Source organism: Ranitomeya imitator, chromosome 3, assembly GCF_032444005.1.
Source record: "Ranitomeya imitator isolate aRanImi1 chromosome 3, aRanImi1.pri, whole genome shotgun sequence".
Taxonomy (NCBI): domain Eukaryota; kingdom Metazoa; phylum Chordata; class Amphibia; order Anura; family Dendrobatidae; genus Ranitomeya; species Ranitomeya imitator.
This window is the reverse complement of record NC_091284.1, coordinates 266,811,165-266,833,329: the sequence shown is the minus strand read 5'-3', so window position 1 is coordinate 266,833,329 and position 22,165 is coordinate 266,811,165.

Genomic DNA, 22,165 nt, shown 5'->3' with positions numbered 1-22,165 from the left:
TTGATTCAAAAAGTCAAATGGCGCTCCTTCCCTTCCAAGCCCTGCCGTGCGCCCAAACAGTGGTTTACCCCCACATATGAGGTATCAGCGTACTCAGGACAAATTGTACAACAACTTTCGTGGTTCAGTTTCTCCTTTTACCATTGGGAAAATAAAAAAATTGTTGCTAAAAGATAATTTTTGTGACTAAAAAGTTAAATGTTCATTTTTTCCTTCCATGTTGCTTCTGCTGCTGTGAAGCACCTGAAGGGTTAATAAACTTCTTGAATGTGGTTTTGAGTACCTTGAGGGGTGCAGTTTTTAGAATGGTGTCACTTTTGGGTATTTTCAGCCATATAGACCCCTCAAACTGACTTCAAATGTGAGGTGGTCCCTAAAAAAAATGGTTTTGTAAATTTCGTTGTAAAAATGACAAATCGCTGGTCAAATTTTAACCCTTATAACTTCCTAACAAAAAAAAATTTTGTTTCCAAAATTGTGCTGATGGAAAGTAAACATGTGGGAAATGTTATTTATTAACTATTTTGTGTCACATATCTCTCTGGTTTAACAGAATAAAAATTCAAAATGTGAAAATTGCGAAATTTTCAAAATTTTCGCCAAATTTCCGTTTTTATCACAAATAAACGCAGAATTTATTGGCCTAAATTTACCACTAACATGAAGCCCAATATGTCACGAAAAAACAATCTCAGAACCGCTAGGATCCGTTGAAGCGTTCCTGAGTTATTACCTCATAAAGGGACACTGGTCAGAATTGCAAAAAACGGCAAGGTCTTTAAGGTCAAAATAGGCTGGGTCATGAAGGGGTTAAGGGCGTCTTGTGGAGACTTTCTGCAAAAGAGCGGAGAAGATGGAAGTCTGCAGAGACGGCTGTGGATGAGAAAACTCATCATGGGGTCTGGACAAGATGAAGAAAGGAAGGAGAACGGCTCCAGAGACGACGTCATCTATAAGGTTTCTGGATGTAAATGTTATTTGTGATACTAATTCTCATGTTTTTATTTATGTTAGGAGCATTAAAGGGAATGTCCAGGTTTGTGATGAGTCTGCAGTCATTCTTTGTGACTACAGACTTCTGACTTCTCACAGTGCGCACTGCACGCTGTCAGGATTCTCTCATGTTGGGGATTTACATACATGCGGTCACATGCTGACTAGACATGTGTGGCCCCACTCTATGAAAATGAACTGAGCGAGGCTGGGCACATCTAGTTGGAATGTGATCAGAAGTATACAAATCACATACTTGTGCTGACATGACTGTCCACCGGCAAGGGAGAATCCTAAAAGTGTGCAGTGCATTTGTTGTGAGAATTCAGTAGCTGCGATGTCAGGATTCAGCTCTGCAGGTTCCAGTATTCGTCAGATGGACACTTCACTCACATGCGACTTTCACACTTATGGTCTGGTGACATCGAGCTCCTCTTCCTGCTTCTGTTTTTCACTGAACATTGGGAGCATTAGGGAGTGGAGCTCGTCGGTACATGACTGAGTGTGCAAATCGCATATGTCCTGGGGGTGGGGGGGGGGGGGGGCGCCAAAATGAATTCTTGCCCCGGGTGCCAGAAAACCTAGATACGCCTCTGGGAAACCCCCTGTAAGTGCATCTCCGCTGCTGTGTACAAAGCATTAAAACTCTAATGGAAATAAAGAATCTTCTCCTAATTAATATCAGAGAGAACAAATGACCACCAAACAACACAATCCACTATACCAAGACCCAGGGCCGCCATCAGGGCATTACAGCCGTGACTGGCGTATGGGGCCCGGTGAGCAGAGGGGGCCCGCATCGGGCCCCGTCTCATCTGCTCACCGGGCCCCCCCTGCAGGCGCTGCGGCATGCTATTGACGTGCGGGCCCGCGCCCGCACTTCAATAGTTAACAGCCGCCAGCCAGTCTGAGGCTGGCCGCTGAATAGGGCCGCAGTACGCACTCGCCGGCATCTGACGTCATTCTCAGCCGCCGGGCCCGGCGAGTGCGTCTGCGTGGAGCCTGGAGGGAGCTTCGCCCGGCGCAGGAGCATGGCCAGGTAAGAACTGGTGTTTTTTTTTTTTCTTTGAGAGCGGCGATCCAGGGGAGCCCGGGGGGCAGAATGCTGGACACACACTGGGGCAGAATGCTGGACACACACTGGGACAGAATGCTGGACACACACTGGGGCAGAATGCTGGACACACACTGGGGCAGAATGCTGGACACACACTGGGGCAGAATGCTGGACACACACTGGGGCAGAATGCTGGACACACACTGGGGCAGAATGCTGGACACACACTGGGGCAGAATGCTGGACACACTGGGGCAGAGATGCTGGACACACTGGGGCAGAGATGCTGGACACACTGGGGCAGAATGCTGGACACACAGGGGCAGAATGCTGGACACACTGGGGCAGAATGCCGGACACAGTGGGGCAGAATGCCGGACACAGTGGGGCAGAATGCCGGACACAGTGACAGGGGCAGAATGATGGACACAGTGACAGGGGCAGAATGCTGGACACAGTGACAGGGGCAGAATGCTGGCCACAGTGACAGGGGCAGAATGCTGGCCACAGTGACAGGGGCAGAATGCTGGCCACAGTGACAGGGGCAGAATGCTGGACACAGTGACAGGGGCAGAATGCTGGACACAGTGACAGGGGCAGAATGCTGGACACAGTGACAGGGGCAGAATGCTGGACACAGTGACAGGGGCAGTATGCTGGACACAGTGACAGGGGCAGTATGCTGGACATAGGGGCAGACTGTGAGACCCGGGGGCAGAATGCTGAACACGGGCAGAATGCTGGACATTGGGGCAGGATGCGAGACACGGGGCAGAATGGAGATAAGAGGCATGATTGGAGACACGAGGCAGGATGAAAGACATGGGGGCATGACTGGAGACAGATGGGGAGGATTGGAGACAGACGGGGCAGAATGGAGACACAGGGGGCATGATTGGAGACAAGTGGCAGGATTGCAGACATGGGGGCATGGTTGGAGACATAGGGGGCAGAATGGAGACATGGGGCATGATTGGAGTTGGAGACAAGTGGCAGGATTTCAGACATGGGGGCATGGTTGGAGACATAGGGGGCAGAATGGAGACATGGGGCATGATTGGAGACACTGGGGGCAGAATTGGAGACAGATCGTGCAGGATCATGGGGCAGGATGGATATGATGGAGACAGATGGGGCAGGATGGAGAGATCACATGGGGCGATCATATGGGGCAGGATGGGGAGATCATAAGGGGCAGAATGGATACTCATGAGGGCAGGATGGGAGAACATATGGCTGACGCCAGGAATGAGACACACGGTGGCCAGGATGGGGAATATTATTACCATAGGGGCTAATTTAGGCTGGGTTCACATTGCGTTAATGGGAAAGCGCTAACGGACAGCGTTGCACGGCGAAATTAACGCCGTGCAACGCGTCCGTTAGTGCGCCCATTCACAGCAATGGGAACGCGCAGCACTAGCGCGTGCCATGTTCGGCACGCGCTATGCGACGCGCCGGTGTTTCCTGGCGCGCCGCGGACGCTGCTTGCAGCGTACGAGGCGCGCCCACGGTCCGTTCCCCGCTCTCGCAGATCGGGGATCTGCGAGAGCGGGGACGTTACCGCGACCCCGGGACGCGGCCCCATTAAAAACATTGCGTTAGCGCAACCCGCTAGCGCTAAACGGGTTGCACTAACGCAATATGAACCTAGCCTTAGGGATATTATTACTGCAGTGATGTATTTATTTTATTTTTTGAGGACACGGTTTTAAATGGGGGGGGCGGTCCTGTTACTGTGTAGAGTGACACTATGTCGCCTCTTTTTCTTCATGTGGTGTAATGTAGAAGTTGGGAAAAATTAAGTAATGTATTCTACAAGCGGAGCTCGAGATAACTGTGTTATTTCCTGCAGAGAGAAGTCCTGGCTGGATGAAATGATGGCGGTCTGTGCTGGATGAAAGACTGAAAGGACTTCATCTAGAGACGTCCCTGGTGAGTCAGTGTGTTACCTATACACTGACACTATACACGGTATACTGTATACAGAGCTCCTGTGTATAATTTTACTAGTGGTCACTGTATTATCTGTACACAGACACTGCATACTAAGTACAGATCTCCTGTGTATAATGACACTTTGTGATGATAGTATGGTGCTTTTTTTTTAATTACTGATCAGAATTGTAGTATTCAGTCACTATGTGGTGGTAATATGTGGTCTGGACATGGTGTTGTGGTATTTGTTCCTTGTATGTGATATTATTCGATCACTGTGGTGGTAATATGCGGCCTGGTCATGGTGTAGCAGTATTTGTTTTTTGTATGTGATATTATTGGTCATTTTAAAAATTGAAAAATAAATAAAAATATACCTAAATTGTATTGCATATTTTAACAAATATTTAATAGGTTACAGTAGAGTAGGGCCCGACCAAAAGTGTCTACCGTGTTATGGTGGCGGCTAAAAAATCTTTTCGCCAAAACAAAAGCGGCCAGCTATGTATGTGATCTGGTGATGGGAACTGTTAATGTGTGATAGGTGAGAAGTGGAGTTTTTCCAAGAGAGAGCGGTGGGGCTGTGGACAGTTCGAGGGGTGGAACGTGGAGGCGGGGCTGGGGTGGAGCCTGGGTGGAGTCTCAAGGGGGCCCCGAAATTTCTAGTGGCAGCCCAGCCAAGACCAATAATATCACATACAGGAAGAAATACCACCACACCATGACCAGACCACATAGTGACCGAATAACACTACATACAAGGGACAAATACCACCGCACCATGACCAGATCACAAATTACAACCACAGTGATTGAATAATATCACATACAAGGAACAAATACCACCGCACCATGTCAAGACCACATATTACCACCACTTGGTGACCAAATAGCACATACAAGGGACAAATACCACAACACCATTTCCAGACCACATATTACCACCACATAGTGACTGAATACTACAATACTGATCAGTAATAAAAAAAACAACACAATACTATCACCATAAGTGCCAGTATTCACAGGAGATCTGTACTTGGTATGCAGTGTCTGTGTAGAGGTAATACAGTGATCACTGGTGACATTATACACAGGAGCTCTGTATATAGTAAACAGTGTATAGTGTCAGTGTATAGGTAACACTGACTCACCAGTGACATCTCTAGGTGAAGTCCTTTATCTTTCATCCAGCACAGACCGCCATCATTTCTTCCAGCCAGGACTCGTTTCTGCCGGAAATAACACAGTTATCTCAAGCTCCGCTTGCAGAACATATTACTTAATTTTTCCCAGCTTCTACATTACACCACATGAAGAAAAAAAGGCGATATAGTGTCACTCTGCACAGTAACAGGACCGCACCCCCATTTAAAACAGTATACTCAAAAAATAAAATAAATACATCACTGCAGTAATAATATCCCTTAATTAGCCCCTATGGTAATAATATTCCCCACCTGGCCCCGTTTATCTCATTCCTGGCTCCAGCCATATGTTCTCGCATCCTGCCCTCATGAGTATCCATTCTATCCCATATGATCTCCACATCCTGCCCCATCTGTCTCCATCATATCCATCCTGCCCCATGATCCAATCCTGCCCCATGTCTTTCATTCTGCCCCATGTCTCCAATCATGCCCCGTATCTACATTCTGCCCATGCCTCCAATCCTGCCCCCAGTGTGTCCAGCAATCTGCCCCAGTGTGTCCAGCATATTACCCCTAGTGTGTCCAGCAATCTGCCCCAGTATGTCCAGCATATTGCCCCCAGTGTCCAGCTATCTGCCCTAGTGTGTCCAGCATTGCCCCCAGACAGTGTGTCCAGCAATCTTCCCCAGTATGTCAAGCATATTACCACAGTGTGTCCAGCATTGCCCCCGGACAGTGTGTCCAGCAATCTGCCCCAGTGTGTCCGGCAATCTGCCCCATTGTGACCAGCATATTATCCCCAGTATGTCCAGCAATCTGCCCCAGTATGTCCAGCATTTCCCCCAGACAGTGTGTCCATTAATCTGCCCCAGTATGTCCAGCATATTGCCCCAGAGTGTCCAGCATTGCCCCCAGACAGTGTGTCCATTAATCTGCCCCAGTATGTCCAGCATATTGCCCCAGTGTGTCCAGATTTGCCCCTAGACAGTGTGCTCAACAATCTGCCCCCTTATCTCCAGCATATTGCCCCAGAGTGTCCAGCATTGCCCCCAGACAGTGTGTCCAGCAATCTGCCCCAGTGTGTCCAGCAATCTGCCCCAGTGTGTCTAGCAATCTGTCCCAGTGTGTCCAGCATTGCCCCAGTGTGTCCAGCAATCTGCCCCAGTGTCTCCAGCATTGCCCCAGTGTCTCCAGCAGTCTGCCCCAGTGTCTCCAGCATTGCCCCAGTGTCTCCAGCATTGCTCCAGTGTGTTCAGCAATCTGCCCCAGTGTGTCCAGCATATTACCCCCAAGTTGTGCAGCAATCTATCCCAGTGTGTCCAGCATATTACCCCCAGTGTGTCCAGCAATCTGCCCCAGTGTGTCCAGCATATTACCCCCAGGTAGTCCAGCAATCTGCCCCAGTGTGTCCAGCATATTTCCCCCAGTGTGTCCAGCAATCTGCCCCAGTATGTCCAATTGTCCACAGTGTGTCCAGCAATCTGCCCAGTGTCCAGCATTGCCCCAGTGTGTCCAGCAATCTGCCCCAGTGTCCAGCATTGCCCCAGTGTGTCCAGCAATCTGCCCCAGTGTGTCCAGCAATCTTCCCCAGTGTCTCCAGCGTGTCCAGCAATCTGCCCCAGTGTCTCCAGCATTGCCCCAGTGTGTCCAGCAATCTGCCCCAGTGTGTCCAGCATTGCCCTAGTGTCTCCAGCATTGCCCCAGTATGTCCAGCAATCTGCCCAGTGTCTCCAGCATTGCCCCAGTGTGTCCAGCAATCTTCCCCAGTGTCTACAGCATTGCCACAGTGTCTCCAGCATTGCCACAGTGTCTCCAGCAATCTGCCCCAGTGTCTCCAGCATTGCCCCAGTGTCTCCAGCCAACTGCCCCAGTGTGTCCAGCAATCTGCCCCAGTGTCTGCAGCATTGCCCCAGTGTCTCCAGCATTGCCCCAATGTGTCCAGGAATCTGCCCCAGTGTCTCCAGCATTGCCCCAGTGTGTCCAGCAATCTGCCCCAGTGTCTCTAGCATTGCCCCAATGTGTTCAGCATTGCCCCAGTGTGTTCAGCAATCTGCCCCAGTGTGTCCAGCATATTACCCCCAGGTTGTCCAGCAATCTGCCCCAGTGTGTCCAGCAATCTGCCCCAGTGTCTCCAGCATTGCCCCAGTGTGTCCAGCAATCTGCCCCAGTGTGTCCAGCAATCTGCCCCAGTGTCTCCAGCATTGCCCCAGTGTCTCCAGCATTGCCCCAGTGTGTCCAGCAATCTGCCCCAGTGTCTCCAGCATTGCCCCAGTGTGTCCAGCAATCTGCACGTGTCTCCAGCATTGCCCCAGTGTCTCCAGCATTGCCCCAATGTGTTCAGCATTGCCCCAGTGTGTCCAGCAATCTGCCCCAGTGTCTCCAGCATTGCCCCAGTGTGTCCAGCAATCTGCCCCAGGGTCTCCAGCATTGCCCCAGTGTCTCCAGCATTGCCCCAATGTGTTCAGCATTGCCCAAATGTGTTCAGCATTGCCCCAGTGTGTCCAGCATATTACCCCCAGGTTGTCCAGCAATCTGCCCCAGTGTGTCCAGCAATCTGCCCCAGTGTGTCCAGCATATTACCCCCAGGTTGTCCAGCAATCTGCCCCAGTGTGTCCAGCATATTACCCCCAGTGTGTCCAGCAATCTGCCCCAGTGTGTCCAATTGTCCACAGTGTGTCCCGCAATCTGCCCCAGTGTCCAGCATTGCCCCAGTGTGTATAAAGCCAAACCAAATAGAACACTCTAAGTATTCTGTAGCCCATGAATTGCATCTATGTAGCCCTCATATCATAGGCATTCTACCATACGATGGACACTCCTAATAGCACTATATAACCAGGATAACAAATGGAGTACTCAGTCCAAAAACTTTTTTTTAGAAACGTGTGCAGTACTTTATTAAATAATTTATTAATACAATAATAACTAAGAATTTTTCACAAAGACAGGGTAAGGGTAGTCACAGATAACCCGGCACATAACATCTAGCCATAAAGTGCATAGTGCCCATAGTTTTCCTGGGAAGCTTACCCCCAACACATATACAATTTAGTATCAGAGGTTCTCACAGAGTTGCGGCATACCAGTATATAACTGAGTCAAAGTACTCATTTGGGGAGCTTACCCATAGTGTAGCCAGGAGCCGGGCCCGTGTCACGCCGCCACCGACGCGCGTTTCGCTGCTCTTTCTCAAGGTGCGGACCTTGAGAAAGAGCAGCGAAACGCGCGTTATATAAATACTTTGTTATTATTGTATTAATAAATTATTTAATAAAGTACTGCACATGTTTTTAAAAAAAAGTTTTTGGACTGAGTACTCCATTTGTTATCCTGGTTATATATTGCCCCAGTGTGTCCAGCAATCTGCCCCAGTGTCCAGCATTGCCCCAGTGTGTCCAGCAATCTGCCCCAGTGTGTCCAGCAATCTGCCCCAGTATGTCCAGCAATCTGCCCCAGTGTCTCCAGCATCGCCCCAGTGTCTACAGCATTGCCCAAGTGTCTACAGCATTGCCCCAGTGTGTCCAGCAATCTGCCCCAGTGTCACCAGCATTGCCCCAGTGTCTCCAGCATTGCCCCAGTGTCTCCAGCATTGCCCCAGTGTGTCCAGCAATCTGCCCCAGTGTGTCCAGCAATCTGCCCCAGTGTCTCCAGCATTGCCCCAGTGTCTCCAGCAATCTGCCCCAGTGTCTCCAGCATTGCCCCAGTGTGTCCAGCAATCTGCCCCCGTATCTCCAGCATTGCCCCAGTGTCTCCAGCATTGCCCCCGGCCCCAGTGTGTCCAGCATACAGGTCCTTCTCAAAAAATTAGCATATAGTGTTAAATTTCATTATTTACCATAATGTAATGATTACAATTAAACTTTCATATATTATAGATTCATTATCCACCAACTGAAATTTGTCACGTCTTTTATTGTTTTAATACTGATGATTTTGGCATACAACTCCTGATAACCCAAAAAACCTGTCTCAATAAATTAGCATATCAAGAAAAGGTTCTCTAAACGACCTATTACCCTAATCTTCTGAATCAACTAATTAACTCTTCCTCCTCCTTCTCCTCCCTGGGTCGGGGCGAACCGGACATTTCACCAGTATCCCGGTGGGCCAGTCCGACCCTGGAAGTATACACTAGCTAAATGGATTAGGGAGGCTATCTCTCTCGCTTACACAGCAGGTGGGAGTCCAGCTCCGCAGAATCTGAAGGCACATTCCACCCGGGCCATGGCGTCATCTTGGGCTGAAAGGTCTGGAGCGTCAGTGGATCAGATATGTAAGGAGGCCACATGGTCTTCCCCTTCCACCTTTTTTAAACATTATCGGTTGGACTTGGGGTTCTCTTCTGATCTCACCTTCGGGCTAAGGGTGCTACAGGCTATAGTCCCTCCCTAAGATGGTTTACGTCTCTGTAAATCTCTCGTGGTGCTGTCATGGGAGTCCGAATAAAGCATTAAGCTACTCACCGGTAGCAGCGTTTTTCGGAGGCCCATGATGGCACCCTTAGTTTCCTCCTTTTTCACGTGGGGGTTGCACGTCCTTAAAAGTTTAGTTAAAAAGAAAAGGTTTCTTTTCCATCGGGTGATATCTGGATTGTTACTTTATTAAAAATATCATATTGTATATTATGCTTGTCATTAACCGCGGTAGTCTTCTCAGGCTCTGTAAAACAACTGATATGTGGGAGAGGTGCCGCCCTTTTGTATCTGTAGGTTTCCTGTTCCTAATGGGTTGATCCCCTCTCACGTGGTGCCGTCATGGGCCTCCGAAAAATGCTGCTACCGGTGAGTAGCTTAATGCTTTCTGCTGCCGCTGTATGGCGTGTGTTTTTTTAATTATTTTATTTTTTTCAGCTGTACCATGTTTATTTATATCTGTCTTTTTGATCACATTTTATTGCACTTTTTGTTCGGCAGTATGATGATAAAGCATTGTTTTTTGCCTCGTTTTTTTTTTTTTTTTCGTTGTTCACTGAAGGGGTTAACTAGGTTAACTAGTGGGATAGTTTTATAGAGCTGGTCTTTACAGATGCGGCGATACCAAATGTGTACTTTTATTGTGGTGTGTTTTACATAAATGGATTTATTGTAAAATACTTTTTTTCTTTATTTGGGGATTTATTTTTTATTTATTTATTTTTGTTAACTTTATAACATTGTCCCAGGGTGGGACATCACCATGTTACATCAGATCACTGATACGACACTTTGCATAGCACTGTATCAGATCAGCGATCTGACAGGCAGTGCAGGAGGCTTTCCGGCGCCTGTTCTCAGTAGGCGTCAGGAAGCCACCTCACTCCAGGACCCAGAAGGAGCCAGTGGCCATTATGGATCCGGAGACTCCTTGGAGAGCACCGGAACAATGCGATCGCATTATGTTGTTCCGGTGGGAGAGCGCAGGGAGCCCCCGTCCCTGCGCGATGCCCCTCTATGTCGCTGTTGCTACTGACAGCGGCATCAGAGGGGTTAAATGCCCATGATCGGCGCTAGCACCGATGGTGGGCATTGCTGCGGGGTGTCAGCTGTCACATACAGGTGACACCCGCATGCGATTGCCGCGGTGCTCACCGTGAGACCGCACGATTGTGCTGCCGTACTAGTACTGCGGTTTGCGGAAGCTCAGTTCCCACAAAGCTGTACTAGTACGGCGCATGTCAGGAAGGAGATAATACCACCTCTTTGGTCTCTCCTAAACAAACTTTACTGTATGTTTGCTTTATTTGCACATGCATGTATTATTTTTTTGTTTTGTTGTGTTTTTTTTACCCTGTATTCCTGAGTAAGGCCTCTTTTCCACTTGCGAGGAAAACGGACGAGTGCAATCCGATAAAAAATCGGATTGCACTCGGACCAATGTTAGTCAGTAGGTGACATTCCATTTGCGCTTTTTTTCTCAGCTGAAATCGGACTGAGAAAAAAATCGTAGCATGCTGCGATTTGCTGCAATTCTCGAATGAGACTCGCCAATGCAAGTCAATGGGTGCGAGAAAAAAAACGCATGGAATACGGACCATCCGTATTCCATCCGTTTTTTACGGATACCTTACCATTCTGTGGCACAGAACACTGTAAATAGTCCTGTAAATGACTGTATAAAAATAGTTGCAGAGAAAAAAAACGGATTGCATACGGATGTCATACGGATGTAAAAACGGATGATGCGATTAAAAATCGCATTACACTCGCATGACACTCGCATGACAATCGCACACGTTACATCCGTATTTTCGGTCCGTAAATCGGTCCGTTTTTTTTCTCACAAGTGGAAAAGAGGCCTAAGAGCAGTAATGGCTCAATGCAAAGCCAAGGAAGCATCAGGTGACTGGTCTTTCAATATATTTACATAATCGTCTGTGTCCCTTCCTGCCTTTGATGTGGGCTCACATACTCAAGATAAGCAGAGAACTGAGCCGGAGTATGACTTGAAAACATGCATGATGTAAAAACATGTTCACACTTGCCATGGAAACAAACAAAACCAAAGAAAAGGTGATGTGTGCATAAACCCTAATAAAAATAAATAAGTTAAAAAGCCAGTGCATTAAATAATTAACATGGGGTACTTACAGGGTATTTTTCTTCAGTATTTTTGTATTCAGGACAGATGGGGTGCGGCCCCCTATATACTGAGCTAGGCAGTTCATATACATAGTCCCTCCAAAGCTGAGTGTCTAGTTGGGACCCTGTGACTCTCGGGCACTATTCACACTAGGTAGGTTTTAACATTAGTGTAGTTACTGTCCCAAATAGGTATATCTTGTCGCGGTGGGACAACTTTATGCTTTTTTGATCAAAAAAGTGTTTACAAAATATCCTATATAATACACTTGCTTTTTTACTTATTTATTTTCATTAGGTTATAAGCACATTGTCTTTTCTTTGGTTGTGTTGGGCTCACATACTCGGCCTGCATGTTTCGCTGCAGTAGACGGTTGAATTATTCAGCCATCAAGTGCCTCTATCAGCTGCAGTGAATTGGAGGTCTACCTGCAGCTGTTAACCAGTTAAATGCTGCTGTCAATCTCTGACAGCAGCATTTAACAGACAGGAAGCATGTCATTGATCCGACCCATCACTGGGGGGCTGATGGGTTGTCATGACAGCTGGAAGTCTGCTGAAGACCCTATGCTGGTCATCACTATGCTTCTGTGAACTGTAGCCAGCTTTCATAGATCATGATTTTTGCTATACACAGCATTGCTGAAGCCCTGCTAGTATAGCATGGGTGATCAGAGGATCACTGCGTAGTCTCCTAAGGGACCACCTCTTAAATAGATTTTTTTTTAAAAGTTCAAATTGCTTCCCTTTTGCCCCATTAAAAAAATAAAATTATGCACATTTGCTTTTGCTGTGCTTAGGAATGTCTGATTTTTTTAAAATATAAAATGGTAAACTGCAAATAAAGAAAAATTAAAACTCCAAAATTTATTTATTTTTTGCTGCAATTAAAGGCAATCAAAACATTGTATCTACCCCAAAATGGTATCGGTGAAAATATTGGTTCAGGGTGCAAAGAATAAACCCTGGCCACATCCTGAAAAAATGAAAATGTTACAGGTCTCAGAAAAGCTTCATGTTTAGTATGTGCATACTCGTACTGACATGGAGAATCATTGCTTGGTCACTTTTACCACCTATTGAACATGGTAAATACATGGGTCATGGTGGGGTTTCCCACGCCTTCTGGTCTGAGTGATTCTATGTCTCTGGCCATTCAGATTGACCGGCGCTTGCGGGAGCGCTGAACTGTGCGCGCTGTGGCGTTGTCCTCAGAGCAGATTCCTGAACCAATGCAGTGTGATAGGATTCTGTCTAGAACAGAACGACAAGGATTCAGATGTCAAAATGGGTTGTGTTATTATTGTGGCGATGCTTCTCATGTCATTTCAGTCTGTCCAAAGCGGACAAAGAGGATCGCTAGTTCATTTACCATCAGTACTGTACAACCTAAATTTCTGTTATCCGTGTCCTTGATCTGCTCATTGTCGTCATTTTCTGTCATAGCGTTTGTGGATTCAGGCGCCGCCTTGAACTTAATGGACTTGGGGTTTGCCAGGCGTTGTGGTTTTTCCTTGCAGCCTTTGCAGAACCCTATTCCTTTAAGGGGCATTGATGCTACACCCTTGGCTAAAAATAAGCCCCAGTTTTGGACACAGGTGACCATGCGCATGGCGCCAGCCCATCAGGAAGATTGTCGATTTCTGGTGTTGCATAATTTGCATGATGCTATTGTGCTGGGTTTTCCGTGGTTGCAGGTACATAATCTTGTGTTGGATTGGAAGTCCATGTCTGTGACTAGTTGGGGTTGTCAGGGGGTTCATAATGATGTTCCTTTGATGTCAATCTCCTCTTCTTCCTCTTCTGAAATTCCAGAGTTTTTGTCTGATTTTCAGGATGTATTCGATGAGCACAAGTCCAGTTTCCTTCCACCGCACAGGGACTGCGATTGTGCTATTGACTTGATTCCAGGCTGTAAGTTTCCTAAGGGTCGACTTTTCAACCTGTCTGTGCCTGAACATACCGCCATGCGGAGCTATATTAAGGAGTCTTTGGAGAAGGGGCATATTCGGCCATCTTCTTCGCCATTGGGAGCGGGGTTCTTTTTTGTTGCTAAAAAAGATGGTTCCTTGAGACCCTGTATTGATTATCGCCTCTTGAATAAAATCACGGTCAAGTTTCAATATCCTTTGCCTTTGCTTACCGATCTGTTTGCTAGGATTAAGGGAGCTAGTTGGTTTACTAAAATTGACCTTCGGGGGGCATATAATCTTGTTCGTTAAGCAGGGTGATGAATAGAAAACTGCGTTTAACACGCCCGAAGGCCATTTTGAATACCTTGTGATGCCATTTGGGCTCACTAATGCTCCATCTGTTTTTCAGTTCTTCATGCATGATATCTTCCGGACTTATATTGATAAGTTCTTGATTGTATATTTGGACGATATTTAGATTTTTTCCGATGATTGGGAGTCTCATTTGGAACAGGTCAGGATGGTATTTCAGATCCTTCGTGACAATGCCCTGTTTGTGAAAAGGGTCTAAGTGTCTCTTTGGGGTGCAGAAGGTCTCTTTTTTGGGCTTTATTTTTTTCTCCCTCATCTATAGAGATGGATCCGGTTAAGGTTCAAGCTATTCATGATTGGATTCAGCCCACATCTGTGAAGAGCCTTCAGAAATTTTTGGGTTTTGCAAATTTTTATCGCCGTTTCATTGCTAATTTTTCCAGCGTGGTGAAAGGGACACTGTCACCTGAATTTGGAGGGAACAATCTTCAGCCATGGAGGCGGGGTTTTGGGATTTTTGATTCACCCTTTCCTTACCCGCCGGCTGCATGCTGGCTGCAATATTGGATTGAAGTTCATTCTCTGTCCTCCGTAGTACATGCCTGCACAAAGCAATCTTGCCTTGCGCAGGCATGTACTATGGAGGACAGAGAATGAACTTCAATCCAATATTGCAGCCAGCGGGTAAGGAAAGGGTGAATCAAAAACCCCAAAACCCCGCCTCCATGGCTGAAGATTGTTCCCTCCAAATTCAGGTGACAGTGTCCCTTTAAACCCTTGACCGATTTAATGAAGAAAAGCGCGGATGTGGCGAATTGGTCCTCTGCAGCTGTCTCTGCCTTTCAGGAGCTTAAACGTCGATTTACTTCTGCTCCGTTGTTGCGCCAACCGGATGTTTCTCTTCCATTTCAGGTTGAGGTTGACGCTTCTGAGATTGGGGCAGGGGCCGTTTTGTCTCAGAGGGATCCTGTTGGTTCCTTAATGAAACCGTGTGCCTTCTTTTCCCATAAGTTTTCGCCTGCTGAACGCAATTATGATGTCGGCAATCGGGAGTTGTTGGCTATGAGGTGGGCGTTTGAGGAGTGGCAACATTGGCTTGAGGGAGCTAAGCACCGTATTGTGGTCTTGACTGATCATAAGAATTTGATTTACCTCGAGTCTGCTAAACGGCTGAATCCTAGACAGGCTCGATGGTCCTTGTTTTTTTCTCGTTTTGATTTTGTGGTCTCGTACCTTCCGGGTTCTAAGAACATTAAGGCTGATGCCCTCTCTAGGAGTTTTTTGCCTGATTCTCCTGAGGTCTTGGAACCGGTCGGTATTTTGAAAGAAGGGGTGGTCCTTTCTGCCATTTCCCCTGATTTACGACGGGTTCTTCAGGAATTTCAAGCTGATAAACCTGACCGCTGTGAATTCTGCTCCTGGGCTCCCTCCGGTGGTTGTAAGTGGCACTTTTGTGAGTGGTATGGCTGTCTCCACTTATCATCTCCTCTCTCGCCTATTTAAGCCTGGCTGTTTCTTCAGCTTGTGCCACTTGTAAATGGTTCCTGGTTGGATTCACATCTCTTTGGAGTTCCCTGTTATCCTGACCAGTTCTGCAAAGCTAAGTTTTTGCTTACTTTTTCTGTCCATAGTTTGTGGTCTTATCCATTATGTGCTTTCTATGTTTGTCCAGCATTATCAGTTTGAAGTATTTTCTGTCTTGCTGGAAGCTCTGGGAAGCAGAGTTACCCTCCACACCTTTAGTCAGGTGTGGAGATTTTTTGTAAACTCTGCGTGGATTTTTGTAGTGTTTTATACTGACCGCACAGTATTCCATCCTGTCCTATCTATCAAGCTAGACTGGCCTCCTGTGCTCATCCTGGTTTCATTCTGTGTATGTCTTTTTCCTCTCCACTCACAGTCATTGTTTGTGGGGGGCGAATCTATCCTTTGGGGATTTTCTCTGAGGCAAGATAGTTTTCCTGCTACTGTCTTCAGGGGTAGATAGCTCTTAGGCTGTGACGAGATGCCTAGGGAGAGTTAGGAGCATTCCACGGCTGCTTCTAGTATTGTGTTGAGCTTAGGGTCTGCGGTCAGTACAGTTACCACTTCCCTCAGAGCTCGTTCCATGTTGCTCCTAGACCACCGCATCATAACACGCTGTCCTGTGGGGAAATTGTTTGTTCCTGACAGATAGACTAGTAGAGTGATTTCTGAGGTTCACTGTTCCGTGTTGGCTGGTCATCCTGGCATTTTTGGTACCAGAGACTTGGTTGGTAGGTCCTTTTGGTGGCCTTCTTTGTCGCGTGATGTGCGTTCTTTTGTGCAGTCCTGTGGGACTTGTGCGCGGGCCAAGCCTTGTTGTTCCCGTGCTAGTGGGTTGCATTTGGCATTGCCGGTCCCTGAGAGGCCCTGGACGCATATTTCTATGGATTTTATTTCCGATCTTCCGGTTTCCCAGAGGATGTCGGTTATCTGGGTTGTTTGTGACCGGTTCTCTAGGATGGTTCATTTGGTGCCTTTGCCTAAATTGCCTTCCTCTTCGGATTTGGTTCCGTTGTTTTTTCAGCATGTGGTCCGTTTGCATGGTATTACGGAGAATATTGTGTCCGACAGAGCTTCCCAGTTTGTTTCTAGGTTTTGGCGGGCCTTTTGTGCTAGGCTGGGCATTGATTTGTCTTTTTCTTCTGCGTTCCATCCTCAGACAAATGGTCAGACCGAGCGAACTAATCAGACTTTGGAGACGTATTTGAGATGCTTTGTGTCTGCTGATCAGGATGATTGGGTGGCTTTCTTGCCATTGGCCGAGTTTGCCCTTAATAATCGGGCTAGTTCGGCTACCTTGGTTTCGCCTTTCTTTTGTAATTTTGGTTTTCATCCTCGTTTTTCTTCTGGGCAGGTTGAGCCTTCTGACTGTCCTGGTGTGGATTCTGTGGTGGACAGGTTGCAGCAGATCTGGGCTCATGTGGTGGACAATTTGGTGTTGTCTCAAGAGGAGGCTCAACGTTTTGCTAATCATCGTCGGTGTGTTGGTTCCCGACTTCGGGTTGGGGATCTTGTCTGGTTGTCTTCCCGTCATGTTCCTATGAAGGTTTCTTCTCCTAAGTTTAAGCCTCAGTTTATTGGTCCTTATAGGATTTCTGAGATTATTAATCCTGTGTCTCTTCGACTGGCGCTTCCGGCCTCTTTTGCTATCCATAATGTCTTCCATAGATCTTTGTTGCGGAAATATGCGGAGCCCGTTGTTCCCTCTGTTGATCCTCCGGCCCCTGTGTTGGTTGATGGGGAGTTGGAATATGTTGTTGAGAAGATTTTGGATTCCCGTTTTTCGAGGCGGAAGCTTCAGTACCTTGTTAAATGGAAGGGTTATGGCCAGGAGGATAATTCTTGGGTTTTTGCCTCTGATGTCCATGGTGCTGATTTGGTTCGTGCCTTTCATCTGGTTCATCCTGTTCGTCCTGGGGGCTCTGGTGAGGGTTCGGTGACCCCTCCTCAAGGGGGGGGGGGTACTGTTGTGAATTCTGCTTTTGAGCTCCCTCTGGTGGTAGTAGATGGTAATGCAGCTGTTCCTGGGCTGCAGTCTTGGACAGGTGTATCTGCTAATTGCAGTTCTGACTGGGGTATTTAGGCTTGCAGGACTCATTAGTCCTTGCCAGTTGTCAATGTTTTTTGGGATATGATGGATCTCTTTCTGGCTTCTCCTGCTTGGCTGCCATTTCAGCAAAGATAAGTGTCTGTTTCTTTTTCTGTGGCACTCAGGCTGTGTGCTTGTTTTTGATTGTATTTCTGCTCTGAATGTAGGATTCGCTGGAGTTGCAGATATACGCTCCTACGTCCTTAGTTGGATGTAGGAAGTTTTTGTATATTCTGCTGTGGATATTTTTGAAGGGTTTTAATACTGACCGCACAGAACTCTGTCCTATCCTGTCCTATTTTAGCTAGAGTGGCCTCTTGTGCTAAATCCTGTTTTCCTGCCTGTGTATGCTTTTTCCTCTCCGACTCACCACCAATATTTGTGGGGGGCTGTCTATCCTTTGGGGTTCTGCTCTGTGGCAAGATAGTATTCCTATTTCCATCTTTAGGGGTATTTAGTCCTCCGGCTGTGACGAGGTGTCTAGGATTGGTTAGGTACACTCCACGGCTACTTCTAGTTGCGGTGTTAAGATCAGGATTTGCGGTCAGTATAGTGACCACCTACTCCAGTGAAAGTTTTCATGCTGCTCCAAGGTCACCGGATCATAACAGATGCCCAGGAACCCCCTCCCACCCACAATAACCCTCCCCCCCCCCCCCGGGGCAAAGTAAAAATGTAAAAATAAATAAATTTACATGTGTAAAAAAAAAATCCTAAATAAATAATAATAAAAAAATATTGTTCCAATGAATGCATTAAAAAAACAAAACAATAAAAGTACACATATTCAGTATCGCCGCGTCCGTAACGACCCGACCTATAAAACTGTCCCACTAGTTAACCCCTTCAGTGAACACCGTAAAAAAAAAAAAAGAGGCAAAAAACAACGCTTTATTATCATACCGCCGAACAAAAAGTGGAATAACATGCGATCAAAAAGACGGAAATAAATAACCATGGTACCGCTGAAAACGTCATCTTGTCCCCATACAGCATCATCAGCAAAAAAATAAAAAAGTTGTAGTCCTCAGAATAAACTGATGCAAAAATAATTATTTTTTCTATAAAATAGTTTTTATCGTATAAAAGCGCCAAAACATAAAAAAATGATATGAGGCATCGCTATAATCGTACTGACCCGAAGAATAAAACTGTTTCATCCATTTTACCAAACGCGGAACGGTATAAACTCCCCCCCAAAAAGAAATTCATGAATAGCTGGTTTTTGGTCATTCTGCCTCACAAAAACCAGAATAAAAAGCGATCAAAAAATGTCACGTGCCCGAAAATGTTACCAATAAAAACGTCAACTCGTCCCGCAAAAAACAAGATCTCACATGACTCTGTGGACCAAAATATGAAAAAATTATAGCTCTCAAAATGTGGTAACGCAAAAAAAATTTTTTGCAATAAAAAGCGTCTTTTTGTGTGTGACGGCTGCCAATCAAAAATCCGCTAGAAAACGCGCTATAAAAGTAAATCAAACCCCCCTTCATCACCCCCTTAGTTATGAAAAATTAAAAAAATGTATTTATTTCCATTTTCCCGTTAGGGCTAGGGTTCGGGTTGGGGCTAGGGTTAGGGATTGGGCTAGGGTTAGGGCTACAGTTAGGGTTAGGGTTGGGGCTAAAGTTAGGGTTGGGGCTAAAGTTAGGAATGGGGCTAAAGTTAGGGTTAGGGTTTGGATTACATTTACGGTTGGGAATAGGGTTGGGATTAGGGTTAGGGTGTGTCAGGGTTAGGGGTGTGGTTAGGGTTACAGTTGAGATTAGGGTTAGGGGTGTGTTTGGATTAGGGTTTCAGTTATAATTGGGGGGTTTCCACTGTTTAGGCACATCAGGGGCTCTCCAAACGCGACATGGCATCCGATGCCAATTCTGCGTTGAAAAAGTAAAACAGTGCTCCTTCCCTTCTGAGCTCTCCCGTGCGCACAAACAGGGGTTTACCCCAACATATGGGGTATCAGCATACTCAGGACACATTGGACAACAAATTTTGAGCTCCAACTTCTCCTGTTACCCTTGGGAAAATACAAAACTGGGGGCTAAAAAATAATTTTTGTGGGAAAAAAAAGGATTTTTTATTTTCGCGTTATAAACTGTAGTGAAACACTTGGGTGTTCAAAGCTCTCACAACACATCTAGATGAGTTCCTTAGGGGGTCTACTTTCCAAAATGGTGTCACTTGGGGGGTTTCAATGTTTAGGCACATCAGTGGCTCTCCAAACGCAACATGGCGTCCCATCTCAATTCCAGTTAATTTTGCATTGAAAAGTCAAACGGCGCTCCTTCCCTTCCGAGCTCTCCCTTGCACCCAAACAGTGGTTTACCCCCACATATGGAGTATCAGCGTACTCAGGTCAAATTGTACAACAACATTTGGGGTCCAATTTCTCTCATACCCTTGGAAAAATAAAAAATTGGGGGCGAAAAGATCATTTTTGTGAAAAAATATGATTTTACTGTTCTGCATTATAAACTTCTGTGAATCACTTAATAGGTCAAAGTGCTCACCACACATCTAGATAAGTTCCTTAGGGGGTCTACTTTCCAGAATGGTGTCACTTGTGGGGGGTTTCAATGTTTAGGCACATCAGGGGCTCTCCAAACGCGACATGGCGTCTCATCTGAATTCCAGTCAATTTGCATTGAAAAGTCAAATGGCACTCCTTCGCTTCCGAGCTCTGTCAAGCACCCAAACAGTGGTTTACCCCCACATATGGGGTATCGGCGTATTCGGGACAAATTGTACAACAACTTTTGGGGTCCATTTTCTCCTGTTACCCTTGGTAAAATAAAATAAATTGGAGCTGAAGTAAATTTTTTGTGTAAAAAAGTTAAATGTTCATTTTTATTTAAACATTCCAAAAATTCCTGTGAAACACCTGAAGGGTTAATAAACTTCTTGAATGTGGTTTTGAGCACCTTGAGGGGTGCAGTTTTTAGAATGGTGTCACACTTGGGTATTTTCTATCATATAGACCCCTCAAAATGACTTCAAATGAGATGTGGTCCCTAAAAAAAACATGGTGTTGTAAAAATGAGAAATTGCTGGTCAACTTTTAACCCTTATAACTCCCTAACAACAAAAATTTTGGTTCCAAAATTGTGGTGATGTAAAGTAGACATGTGGTAAATGTTACTTATTAAGTATTTTGTGTGACATATCTCTGTGAATTAATTGTGCAAAAATTCAAAGTTGGAAAATTGCGAAATTTTCAAAATTTCGCCAAATTTCCATTTTTTTCACAAATAAACGCAGGTAATATCAAAGAAATTTTACCACTATCATGAAGTAAAATATGTCACGAGAAAACATTGTCAGAATCACTGGGATCCGTTGAAGCATTTCAGAGTTATAACCTCATAAAGGGACAGTGGTCAGAATTGTAAAAATTGGCCCGGTCATTAACGTGCAAACCACCCTTGGGGGTAAAGTCGTTAATTATAACACCCAAAGGAGTGCTTACCTATGAAGATTCACTGAACAAAAGTGATCAATATAGGGAGTGAATATAAGGGTGCAGAACAGCATAGAATGAGATAGCTTCTACATGTCTTTGTAGCAGAACACTATAGCACTTTAATCCCTAGTCCCCTGATGATTTGGCCTGGAGGAAACGTGTCGGGATATAGTTTGAGGGAAAGTGCAGGGCATGTTTAATTCAGGGGTAGTTGTGGACTCCCCTTGTAAGGGCGGGAGCTTGGGGAATAGAATACTGCTAGCCCCATAGGGATCGAAAGGGTATTGTATCTCCCTACTTTTTGGCCTGAAGTTGATGATCCATGACCGGTTTCGTCTCCCCCCATCAATCGACCAGAATTGGTGAGACTGTTCCTTTTTATTTACATTTTAATTTAAGTCTTTTTTGCTGCGGTGTCTGTATATTCCATGTTCTTGTTGGTATATGGACTATATTTTCATCATCAACAGTGAATTTGTTATATTTGTAATCTCTAAATTCAGCTAGGTGAACAGTGTTTGGATTTTTGGTATTTAGTCTCTGGTATATTGTACAGAATTTTGCTCTTTCCAAACTGTTTCCCGATGCTAGATAGATTTCTTTTTTTAGATATTTTATCTGAAATCTATTTTTATCCTTAGTAAGCTGTTTAAACTGTTCTGATGCTACATTACCCTTCATCAGCAGTACTTCAGCCAAATATCACAAAGGGTGGCACATATATAATTGTTTTGTTTCTTTTAAAGAATATATTAAAAGTTAAATTTTAATTCTCACATTCTGCTATACATTGCAGTCATGGATTACAAAAAAACACATTACCAGGTAAGTAATACCCGTGTTCTTCAGTCACCTGTGACTGCACAACGAGAGAATTTCAGAAATCTATATTCTTAGAGAGGGATCACCGCTTGTAGAACCCTTCTCCTGAATGTGAGGTCAGAGGAGGCAGACAGGTCTAACCTAAAGTACTTGAAGAAAGTAGGAGAGGACCATGTGGACGCCTTACAAATCTGGTCGATGGAGACATTTGCTCTTTCTGCCCAGGACATCGACATGGCTCTCGTGGAATGGGCCTTCAGAAATAGCACTTAGAGAGGGATCACCGCTTGTAGAACCCTTCTCCTGAATGTGAGGTCAGAGGAGGCAGACAGGTCTAACCTAAAGT